This window comes from Mixophyes fleayi, chromosome 12 (assembly GCF_038048845.1).
Source record: "Mixophyes fleayi isolate aMixFle1 chromosome 12, aMixFle1.hap1, whole genome shotgun sequence".
NCBI lineage: Eukaryota > Metazoa > Chordata > Amphibia > Anura > Limnodynastidae > Mixophyes > Mixophyes fleayi.
The window spans coordinates 66,708,057-66,719,808 of record NC_134413.1 but is presented as its reverse complement, the minus strand read 5'-3'; positions in this window follow the sequence as shown (position 1 = coordinate 66,719,808).

Genomic DNA, 11,752 nt, shown 5'->3' with positions numbered 1-11,752 from the left:
ATATATTATGTTTTATATATTGGGACTGATGATACTGTTTAGTTGGAGGAGAGAGCTGTACTGTCTTTATAGATTTTTAATAATCCTACTGGAACAATTCGGTTTATTTTCAGAAAATTCTAAGCAACCACCCCAGCGATGGGAAAACAACAAACCCCAATACCCAAGACAGGATAGTAAAGCCCCAGAGAAGCCCACTGGTATGTATTTTATACATATTTCTGCTGTACAAGTTTCATCATCTAGATGTTATTGACATGTCCAGTATACAAGAGACCGGGAATATATTTACTAAACTGCGGGTTTGAAAAAGTGGAGATGGTGCCTGTAGCAACCAAAGTTATAATGAAGTATCAAAGAGAGGAAAAGTAGGTGACTGAGGGGCACTCAGAGACGATGTATGAGTATGTATATGAAATAAAATCAATTTTTAATGATATGCCTTAAAAATTATGTATAAACATTTCATTCTAAACCCAAAAGCTAGCGAAATATTTAAAAACAAAAAACAAAAACAATAATTGTTAAAATTGCAGATCCACTGCAAACTTAGCTCAGTGGTCATATAATAGATACTAGACTCAATGTAGAGAATAACGCTATTGATAATAATGAGTTAATATAGAAATTCCACTATTTAAGAAGGATTCCTTATTAACAATATTGACTTCTAGGTATCTTAAACAATATATAGGATCAAAAGGATGCCATTATAGATCAAAGGAAGCCCCTTGATAAGGGTTATAGTAGTAACTAACTAATATATCATAGTCAAAATTATTAGGAAATTGAGTGACCTATCAGAGTAAGCCCCTGTTTCTATAGTTGGTTATTAAATGGTAAAGGATAACTTGGGAGAGATGCCTGTGAACCTTTAGAAGCAGTCCCCCTAGTGGTCGCTAATATAGAGAATCTCAGGTTTATCCTGTATCTTCTAACTCTGATAGTAAGTCTCCTAGAGGTCTAATATGAGAACAAGGTGTGTTTGTTAAATAGACTCAGGGAATAACGTGGGAACCCTGATGGTAGTAACGCTAAATAACCTACACTATTTCTCCCTGAATGCCCTGTATTATCTAAAACAGCTAATTGGTCAATCAAGGGTAGGAGAGAATAGTGAGAGCGTGATTAAGTGATATTACATATTAAGAACACTGAGCTAAGAAACGCCAACGCGCGTTTCGCTGAACAGCTTTATCAAGGCTAACCAGAGCCTCTTGTTCGTATGTCTTAAATAGTCAATCAGATCAGCCCCTGAAATGTTCAGCCAATCACGCCACAGCATGAGTGGCATTGATGGACATGTGCCTTGGCCAATGGAGGGGAATTAGAGCGGTTAGGCTCCACCCCCAAATCGCCGTAATGCAAAGATAATGAAAAGACTAGGAATAGAAGCAAACAGCTGCAGTTCTTACTGTTATATATGCTGATTTTGTATAATCAATTAGCATAAATCCAACTTGATTTTAGCTCAGTGTATGGTTCTTTTGAGTCTTCTTTTCAACACTCACCTCCAGTGAATCTTTTTAACCTCAAAAGATAATACCTTGTGACAGGATGGACCGCCTATGCCAACCCTGTCTGCCGTGTTGCTGGGGACCGGTTTGGGCTTGCCTTCCAACCGTCCCCTCTTCTTTATCCCAATTATGCCCTATAACCGCAGTAGGAGGGGCTTTTCCTGCTGTCACCACTGGACTCCTTTGCGGCATCCAGAACTGCGTTCTTCTGTGTAACTCCGCGTCCTTCTAGTGTACCCCCTTGCTGGTACACCTAGGCTGGTGGTACCCCAGACCTCTCGCCTTCATATCAGGGTTGCTGTTGATGTTTCCCCCTGGCCTATCACACTGGCCAGAGCCTCTTGTAGTAGGCAAAGACACAACTGTTAGCAGGGGTAACACTGCCCTCTGATCCTAGATGGCTCTGCAAAGACTGATAAATCACATTTAATAATTACCATTAGGATGTAATATTTCCTTTAACCGTGGAGCTAACGCAATTTAAGGTTTAAATCTGGTGTCAGACATTTATAATATCTCAGATCTCGGCTTCACATTTTGTTAATGCACCTCTGCAAGTGACCGCGACCACTGTTTAATATGTTATGAACTCCATCAGGACCTACCACCACCTAGGCAGCACTGGGGTCTGTAGATTTAGCCCCACATCCAAGTATGTCCAGTTCCTTTAGAGCAAAACATTTAAAATTGTGACATTTGGATGTAACATTAATATATATTACATATACAATTATATGATAAACATACCATTAGTACAATGTCTACATAGTGAATATGACATATAAAAACGCAAATTATATATAGGGTATTAATATTTTATACTCCAAAATTAAACTCCAGAATTAGGGGGAGACCTCCTGGACTCTGGAGGGACCAGTGTACTGTTCCGAAAATAGTGCTTACCTGCTGCAAGGTGGGTAGAGAAATGACACAATCTGCCACCACATCATCAAGCCCTGCCCCCCTCCTCTATTCCCACCATGTCTCCGCTTCTCCTCGAAATTAGGAATAGAAGGAAATACGGTTATATTTGCAACACAATCCTGTGTGTGTGTCTACTTGATTTGTTTAACCCATCAAAGAAAGACGACAAAAGAACTCAGCCTTTAAATGATCAAATTACTGCTATATGTATGTTTGTCAGCTTAGATATATATCAGTGTTTGTGAATTTAGGCCAATATGTGTGTAGGAATAAATATGAATATTTTAATTGCACTTATCAGATAAAGCAGAACAGAGACAGCTGTCTCCTGAAGAGGAAGAGGAGGTGAAAGTCATCATGGCTGTTTGTTATGGAGCAGGTAGTAATATAGATGCTGCAGTATGTAAGGGAAGCGATGTGATAGTCAGCAAACATATATAATATCCAGGAACACTTTACCACTTGGTCAGTAGATGACAGTATTTCACGCTGCTGCACAACAGTCTCTGCAGATGGTGTAGTCCAGAAGAAAACTTTGAGTATGTAGTTCCCAGGGCTCAGGAACAGCCCAACACACATCGGCCCATCGGGCCATGACCTACAGGACAATGTGCCCCAGTCTACAGACATAGTGACAATACACCCCCAAATCAACTTCCTTATCTTATACAAGATATAATATAACTATAATATACTCTGTATTTTAGGAGACATCTATAAAGTTCTGGTCTGTGAAGAAACAAATGTTCAAACCTCAAAACCAGATGGCAGTAACTGTAACATCAGCAGAGCCTCGGATGCTGAACATCAGGAAGGTAACTGTAGCTTTTATTTATTATCTGTATAGAGTACATTTTATATATATACATATGGAACACGTTTGTAGAGAACTAATGCCCATGTCCGTTGCTGGCCCTAAGCTCCTCACACTCCGTTTTTCCCCGTTCCCCGGCCAAGGTTACCCTATTGCTTAGGAATGCTGAACGGTGTTGAAGGAGTGATTAATCCTAATACAGAAGCCACTGATTTCTGTTAAAGTTGTCCTCCTGGATGCTATGAGCCTATGGCACATGCCTTCTGTGCCCTGACCACAAAATGGCCTTATAAAGCAAATAACGTCATAATATGTAACCCATAGCTAGTGGAGTGATACCCCAGGCTCAGTCCTATTACTTTTGTTAATCTCCTGCAGACTAAGCAGAGGTGGTGTGTAATAACCTAAGTAGGTATCAGAGTAGAGGTCCGTTCATGTGACTCTCTTCTGGACAAGTACACCCAACTGCTGAGGATCCTTCCTATGAATCCTGATGAATAAGGTGATAATATCTCTGTGTGCACTTACCTGTACAACTCGGGGTCACCACAGGCACCTTTGTCTCCTTTTATTGTAGAATTGCCCCAGGTTTCACTCCAGACATCACTCTGTAGGTGCTCAGGCAATGTGTTCCCATGTAATAAGCATTCTACCTTTTTAAACTGTATCTAATTGTTAGGAACCCCTCCAGCCGGCACAACACAACCCGGAATCTACTCTGCCAGTCAGGTGTTCACTGGAGCCCCTGATGGTGGGGACAGACTGGGCCGCAGACTGACAGAGTATCGTGAAGTGTGTACCGGCTGGGCAGCACCCAGGCAAGCAGAGTGAGGTTCACGCAGAGGTCAAGGGCCGGCAGCAGACAACAGTATCAGTAAACAAGCTGAGGTCAGGGGTCACAGGCGGATAGCAGAAACGGTAAACAGGCCAGAGATCAGGGTCACAGGATACACAAGTGAAGTCCAATTCAAAGCCAAGGGTCATACACAGGAAATCAGTAGCGGTATCAGAAGACTAGAACAGGAACAAGCAGGTTAGCAGACTGGAGCACAGAAGCTATAACCGGAATGAGGCAGCAGACCTCATTGCCTTAAATACAGACACAGACCAATCAGCAGTTGAACACACTCCTGCAGACTAATTACAAGTATCCAGCAGGGCCAATCAGGGCTTGTCCCTGACCTACACAGTTGCAGGCTAATGCCTGTTAATCAGCCTTATAGACTGACTGCTGTGCGCATGCGCCCGGCTACCAGCACCGCCGGGACGCAGCGCTAGTGAACTAGCGTCCAGCCGTTGCCCTGGTGACGGCCGGACAGGAAGAGGAAATGATGTCGTCAAGGTGACGGCCGGGACGCATGTGAAGCGAGCCACGGCGGCTGTGAGTACCGCCACGGCTCGTGACACTAATGCACATTGTATGATGATGGTGATCTGAATGTCTGATTTTATTACAGAGAAAACCTTAGAACCATTGAGGGACATTAATATAAAATGTGAGAAGGAGACAACAATAGAGCAGGATACCAAATCCTCAAATGTCAAAGGTAAAATAATACTTAAGTATAATCAAAATAATAGATGGAGCGCTAAGATTTCTGAGCACAAAACCTTACATCCAAAACTAGTGTCCTTGGATGCAAAAACATTAAATTTGTAATATTTAGTGAATGTGTGAACAGAAGACCCAGTAGACGCCCGGAACAACTGTTCTGCTGAGATCCCATGCCGCACTTCACAAGAGGCACTCACCGACCTGGTGGAATTTACCCTCATGTAGAAAACATAGGCAAACCTGTTCCCATGTATACCATGTATGCTATATAAATAAATATATTTATTTATATAGTGCCACTAATTCCGCAGCGCTGTACAGAGAACTCATTCACATCAGTCAATGCCCCATTGGAGCTTACAATCTAAATTCCCTAACATACACACACACAGACAGACAGACAGAGAGAGAGAGACTAGGGTCAATTTTGATAGCAGCCAATTAACCTACCACTATGTTTTTGGAGTGTGGGAGGAAACCGGAGCACCCGAAGGAAACCCACGCAAACACAGGGAGAACATACAAACTCCACACAGATAACGCCATGTTCGGGATTTGAACTCATGACCCCAGTGCTGTAAGACAGAAGTGCAAACAACTACGCCACTGTGCTGCTCCGGATAATTCTATACAGTACTCCTAATCTTATGAATAATTTACTTCTGTTATTTGCTGTAAAAGTCCCCCAAGCAGCCCAAATTTATACTACAGGCAAAATGTATTAATGATTCTGGGAGTTACATTATAGTAAATGGTCAAATGGTAACAGGAATGGTAGCGCCAGGTGTCCCTATACCACTTTCTATATCTGTATCCATTTTTCCCAATTACTCCATGCTTTACACCCGTAGCCACACGAAGAACATATTAAGGGGAGACACAAACATGATACTAAAACATACAAATAATATTCCAATGAAGAAGTCCAAAGTTAAAAGAATCTTTTTTTTTCCAGAAGATATATGTCCTCTAGTTGGTTTTCAGACTCAGGAAGATTAAATATACTAATGAATACATAGGAACACATCAATCGATACCTCAATTTTTTTTAACAAAAACAACATAGTCTAATAAACTAGAAACAAACAAAAATAAATAGATGTTAGTGAGTTAAACTCACATTTATGTTGATGATGTGTTCAGGTATAGGTCATTAAAGCATGTTAGATGATTCTTTATCCTTTGATGTCTCCTTCTTAATACTGCTTAAAACATCCAACAATACCACAAGGCAAAAGAAAACAATAACAAAGTGTGATATTGCAAAAATATAACTTTATACGGAACTTCAGGAGAAAAGATTCAATACATTTAGAACAAGAGATCAAATTAGTTTCTCTGCTTTCTGATCTTGAATATTTTAGAGAATTATCCAACAGCTCAATAAAAGTGAGAACGTGATTACCTAGAAAAATATAATAAATACAGTAGAGATAAAACAGATTTTAAATATAAAACAGGCACTCAATATGTTAGATCCGGGAAAGAAAGGGATATGTTGAACATACAGGCTAAGTTTAAAATAGTGCAGTAGATTTTCACAAATAGAAATAATATTAAAGGATGAAGTGAAATATGCAAAAAATCCTGGCAATAAGAGACAGACAGTTTGAGGGCCAAACCACAAAATACAGCAAAAGGTAGTGATCATTTCCACAAGCTACATACTAAAGAGTCCTGGAAAAGGGGAAATAATCAAAAAGAGTATATAAGATATATAACACCATAGGATCAATGGAGGCAAATAAAATATAAAAGATTTGATCAAGAATGAAGACAAGGCCATTACGACAGAAACACAAGAGGCCTTTATAAGGATCCCATGGCTCGATTTAAAGTCAATGGCTCCCTTTCTGACATGTTCTCTTTAAATAATAGGATATGGAAAGGTGCCAGCTTCCCCCTGAATTTGGCCATGGCCAGGTCTATTGGAATCAACTCTGATCTGTCCATGTTGCTGGGGGGACATAAACTGATGGTATTTGCAGCTGACCTACTGGCAGTCCTATGATTTCATTATGCAAATTGTTGCTAGAAATCAAGCAGTTTGGTACTATCTAGCGTCTAAAATAAATTATGCCAAATCTATGGGTCTGATATCGTCACCCACTCTAGAGGGGCTCCAACATTCAGTTTCTTTTACCTGGCACCCCAGTCACATCAAATATCTTGGGGTATTATTAGCTAATGATCTCTCTAACATGTACAAAGCTAATTTTGTCCCCTCGATTTCTAAGTTCCACACAGAGTTTAGGAACTGCCATTATCAGGGATTCTCCTGACTGATGCCAATCAGCATCATTAAAATGAACACCCTACAAAAGCTTCTGTATCGCCTTCAAACACTCTCTATCCACATTCCTCCCTGATATTTTACTGATCTCTTAAGGCAAGTACGTGAATTTGTTTGGGTGGGGAACCCCCTAGATTTTGTCACAACATCCTCTATAGGCGGAAAACACAGGGAGGTCTGCAACTACCTCTGTTCTTCAAATACTACCAGACCATGCTACTTAAAAGGATATTAGAATGGATTAGAGCCATTGACTCTAAGCAATGGGTCATGATAGAGGGTCAAATTACCACACTCATCCCATCCCACCTTTGGTCCAACTCAAGCTGCACCAGACTACGGACATTAAAATGTATATCTTCCCTATTATCCCTTCTCACTCCCTTAACCTTCAAGCCAGACTTCCCACAGGAATTGTCACCATGGGCAATTAGGTCATGGTCTGAAGGAGCAATGGTCAGGAGCTGTCAGCTTCACCTCCTTCAGAATTCGTGTTAAACCCGCAAACTAGATACTATCTACATAATAAGGCCATTTTGGTAGGAGTGGGAATCAGTCTGACTAGTTTTGAGGACTTCTCCCAAGAACCCAAACATACAATTTCTAACATCTATAACATGCTGATTGTCAACCTATTTAACTCCTTACTGGGTTACGCCTGGTCTTGGTACCGGGATCTGGGAAGGTCAAGTAGCTACCGGACATGGACTAAAGTCTGCTCTACCAGTCTTTCTGTAGTGAAAATGCAGTTCAAGATTCTCTCTCGTGGTATAAGTGTCCGTCTCAACTTTGTAAAATGCACATTGGTGTCTTGGGTTAGAGAATATGCTATGGAAATTATGCAATGCCCAGTGCCTGGGGGACTAGACATTTGGGTATTCAACCGCCCAAACGTTTTGATCTCTAAGTACAAAAACTCATTATTTAAGACACTTTTAACAATGCTGTAAAAGTAGTGATCCCAGTACACTGGAGGTCTCCTGTTCCCCCAGCCTGAAGGATGGTTTATAGGGTAGACTTTTATATAACCATGGATGATATTTTAGATGTCTAAATAATATATAATATATATATATATATATATATATATATATATATATATATATATATATATATATGTATATATATTATACTATACTACCCACATACACGGCAGCTAGTACTCTGACAGACTGACACCCAATCGATCAGCAATTAGCTGTCTGATCTACAGAAATAAACTGCATAATTAACTATTGTTTTCTGTGTAAAATTCCCTATTCCATCCTGGATAGCGCTCTAGTCACCCTCTATGCGCTATTTTAGGGGCATGACCTGCAAGCCACCTTGCTCCCGTCACGCTGTCTGTTCTAACTTGGCAGAAGAGAACTGAGGGGACAACTATATATCAGAAGATATTGATTGAATATTTATTTCCCGGAAATTATGTTTTGCCTCGTTTTCAGACCTGAATTTGGCGCAAAGAATCGAGTCGTATTTTGTTCATACTCGGACCCACAAATCTCGGATCTGTCTGATTTCTCCAATTCCGAGCCACTCATCTCTACTATTAGACTGCTAGCTCTTTTGGCCAGGTACATCTGTCCTGGTTGCACTCCTTACTTCCATTTTGTATTGTTTAGTAGAATCTTATAAGACATAGCATACACTTAGGATCTTTTATAAACCACGAGAAATGTGAACCCAATCTGCTTTTTGTACAAATGGGCCTCATTGTCCACCTAGTGCATTTCAAGGTAATCACCCACTTCTTGGTCCTTGGAACTGTCACCATGAATTCAGTTTGTGACTAGTATCGTGGCTCTGCCGATCCACATGATAATTATACTCCTACAGTGCTAGCAGATAAGTGCTCCCTGCTTGGCAGCACTGAAGTGAGAAATAGCAGGTTGTGGTCATGTAATAGGCAGCGACACTCTCTTTACCTAAAACTTATGGCTGCCAATCACAGCTAGTGGAACGTTATGTCACACCATAAGTATTCTTGGTTTGGAAGTTTGGACAGGGCCATACTAAGGGTTATGGCTGCCCTGGGCTATTAAACCCATAGTGACCCCCCCCCCCCCCAAATTAATTAAAAAAATATTTAATACTATTTTCCAGCATACAAATTTGGACCATTCTCTCTTTCCTGCTCTTGCAGTTTGACTACCTGCTATTCTCTCTTGCAGCTTTGTTGTAGTTGTGCTGCTCGGAGTCAAAGATCACCCTGTTTTTGGTGCACTAAATAGTCCAGATGTTTTTACTATATATACTATAATATATTATTACAACAACCAGTAACTATTGTTTGTCTACTCTTCATTCTCTGACAACCAATTGATCAGCACACAATTCTAGCAGACTGATCTCTAAAGAAACTGCAGTAAAATTACAGCTATTGAAAAATAAATTGCCCTTTTCACTCTATCCAAGCGATTTTCTTAGCACATAATTGCAGCCAACTTCCTACCCACATCTATCGTTTCTAAAATTGCAGTTGAGAATGGGGAGATGGCTATATATAGTAGATATTGATCCAAAACTCATGAGATCTAACATTTTACTGGAAATGGCATTTCGATTTCAGATTCCAATTTGGTGCGAGAGTCATGGCTCGGTTCTACTCGGAACTCCAAAATTCACATCTGTAGCTTCAAGAACAAACATGAGGTTTTTAGTGCATATTTTCATCAAACTGTGGATGCCTTAGTCTTAGTGCTTAAAGTGTGCATCTGAATTTTGGATAGTGTATTGTACTTTCAGCCACATCAGTGTAGCACCTTTTAATATATTTGAAAATGAGGAACACAAAAAGATGTTTGAAGGAGTATAAAAGTGACAAGATAACTGTGTAAAAGTCGTATGATTGGATGAACGAAAGTATTTTGGTTAATATTGTTTTATCGTGCACTCAGTATGCCACGCTACACAGCGGTAAATGCGCACGCACACGCACTCTAACATTTCGTTATACATATATATTTCATATTTATATTGATTCCAATCCACAGTGATTTATGAGCAGATAGTATTTAGTTTAATATTAGTTTATATATTATGATTATATGTACACTTTAGTGTTATTTAAGGTTCAGGTTATAGGAAATGTGTCATGTCTGGTATCATTTTAATCCCCTATTCATCAGCAGTTGTCCGGTTCTTTCGCGGAAGAGATCACACATTGCATTCTCTAATTAGTGATGTTAGGGAATAAATACTTAAAGTTATACTGACTGTAATGTATAAATAGACTAGCTTAAACTGGATTCTGGGTGGGAGAATCATCTGGAATGTTGACCCTCAGCCTTGGAGGGGGTTGCTTGAACTAGCCTATGACCTGTTTACACTGGACCCACCTGAAGTCTGGACCTATAGAAGCAAGCCACGTCATCTGCATTGTTCTCTCTGTAACACTGAGTGTATATAATATAGCTGTACTCCCACTGGCTTCAGTCATTCTCTGACCACAGTATTCTGGAGTGAAATACTGTCCACCGGTACCCGTGGGAGCGCAGCTAGCGCAAGCCAACGCAGCGGTATGTATTTATCTTTTGGTATTGGCTGTACTGTATTATAATTATGTATTGAACTGTTAAATTTTACATCTGCTAAAATTACTTTGTGCATTGGAAACACAACACAATCGCTTGGGCAATGCTTATTTGAAAACGATCTCTCTTTCTAGAGCATGATTGTAAGGCAACGGATCCAAATAGGTTCTCAAAACATGGGGGTAATCTTTTGAAAGAGGAAAAGCAGCACGCAAAGTTGTAAAAAATGGTCCCAAAGCTAGATGAAGAATAAAGAGTATGCATTGCATCTTGGAAAGGAGAACAAGAGCAGGGGTTCTTAGTAAACGGGAAGACATTTATGAACTATGTTGCAGAGCAGTGGAATCAGTTTCATTTAGATAAAGAAAGGAAAAACAAGAGAGGTTAGTCAAGAAGACTCGTCAGCTAGTTAGGAAATGTATTATGGAAGTGCTAAAAAAAAAAACGAATAAGCGAAGAGTGCTTAGCACTGTTACAACTAGTAAAGTGCGCCAGCTTAATGGTACATGTGCTTACAATTCGGCCAACAATACTCTATGCTCTGCATTCAGTGGGACATATGCCACTCTCCTGTGTCACGCCCAACCCCTAGTGGTGGCAAACCTGGACTGCCTATCCGGACTTCAACCAGGGTGTTCAAAACTCCACAGTCAAGGAGGCATGAGAAGAACAAGGAGAATAGTCCCAAATAAATAAAACCGCTATAAGAGGTGGATGCCACCTCCCAATTCCTGCCCAGCGTAACCTCAGCGCTAACTCTGTTGCCAGCACCTATTCTCCATAAAACTGTCTGCGCATTGCCAATGCTATGCACTGTTCAACCATGTTAAAAAAATACTTCTTTTATTAAGGAGCTATCTTCATTTTAACAAAGTAAGAATGTGTTGGTGTCTGACTGTAAATTGGTATGTGCAGACCACCCCCTTTTGGAATTTTGTATGTTGTGAAAGTCGTGACTGCCTTCTTTTCTTTATTTGATCCTTTATTGTTTGTAAGGATAGCCTTATGTCTACCCCAAGCATGTTTAAATTGCTCTGCTGTATTAGCCTCTACCACCTCTGATGGGGGGCTATTCCACTTATCCACTACTCTTTCTGTGAAGTAGTTTTTCCTCAA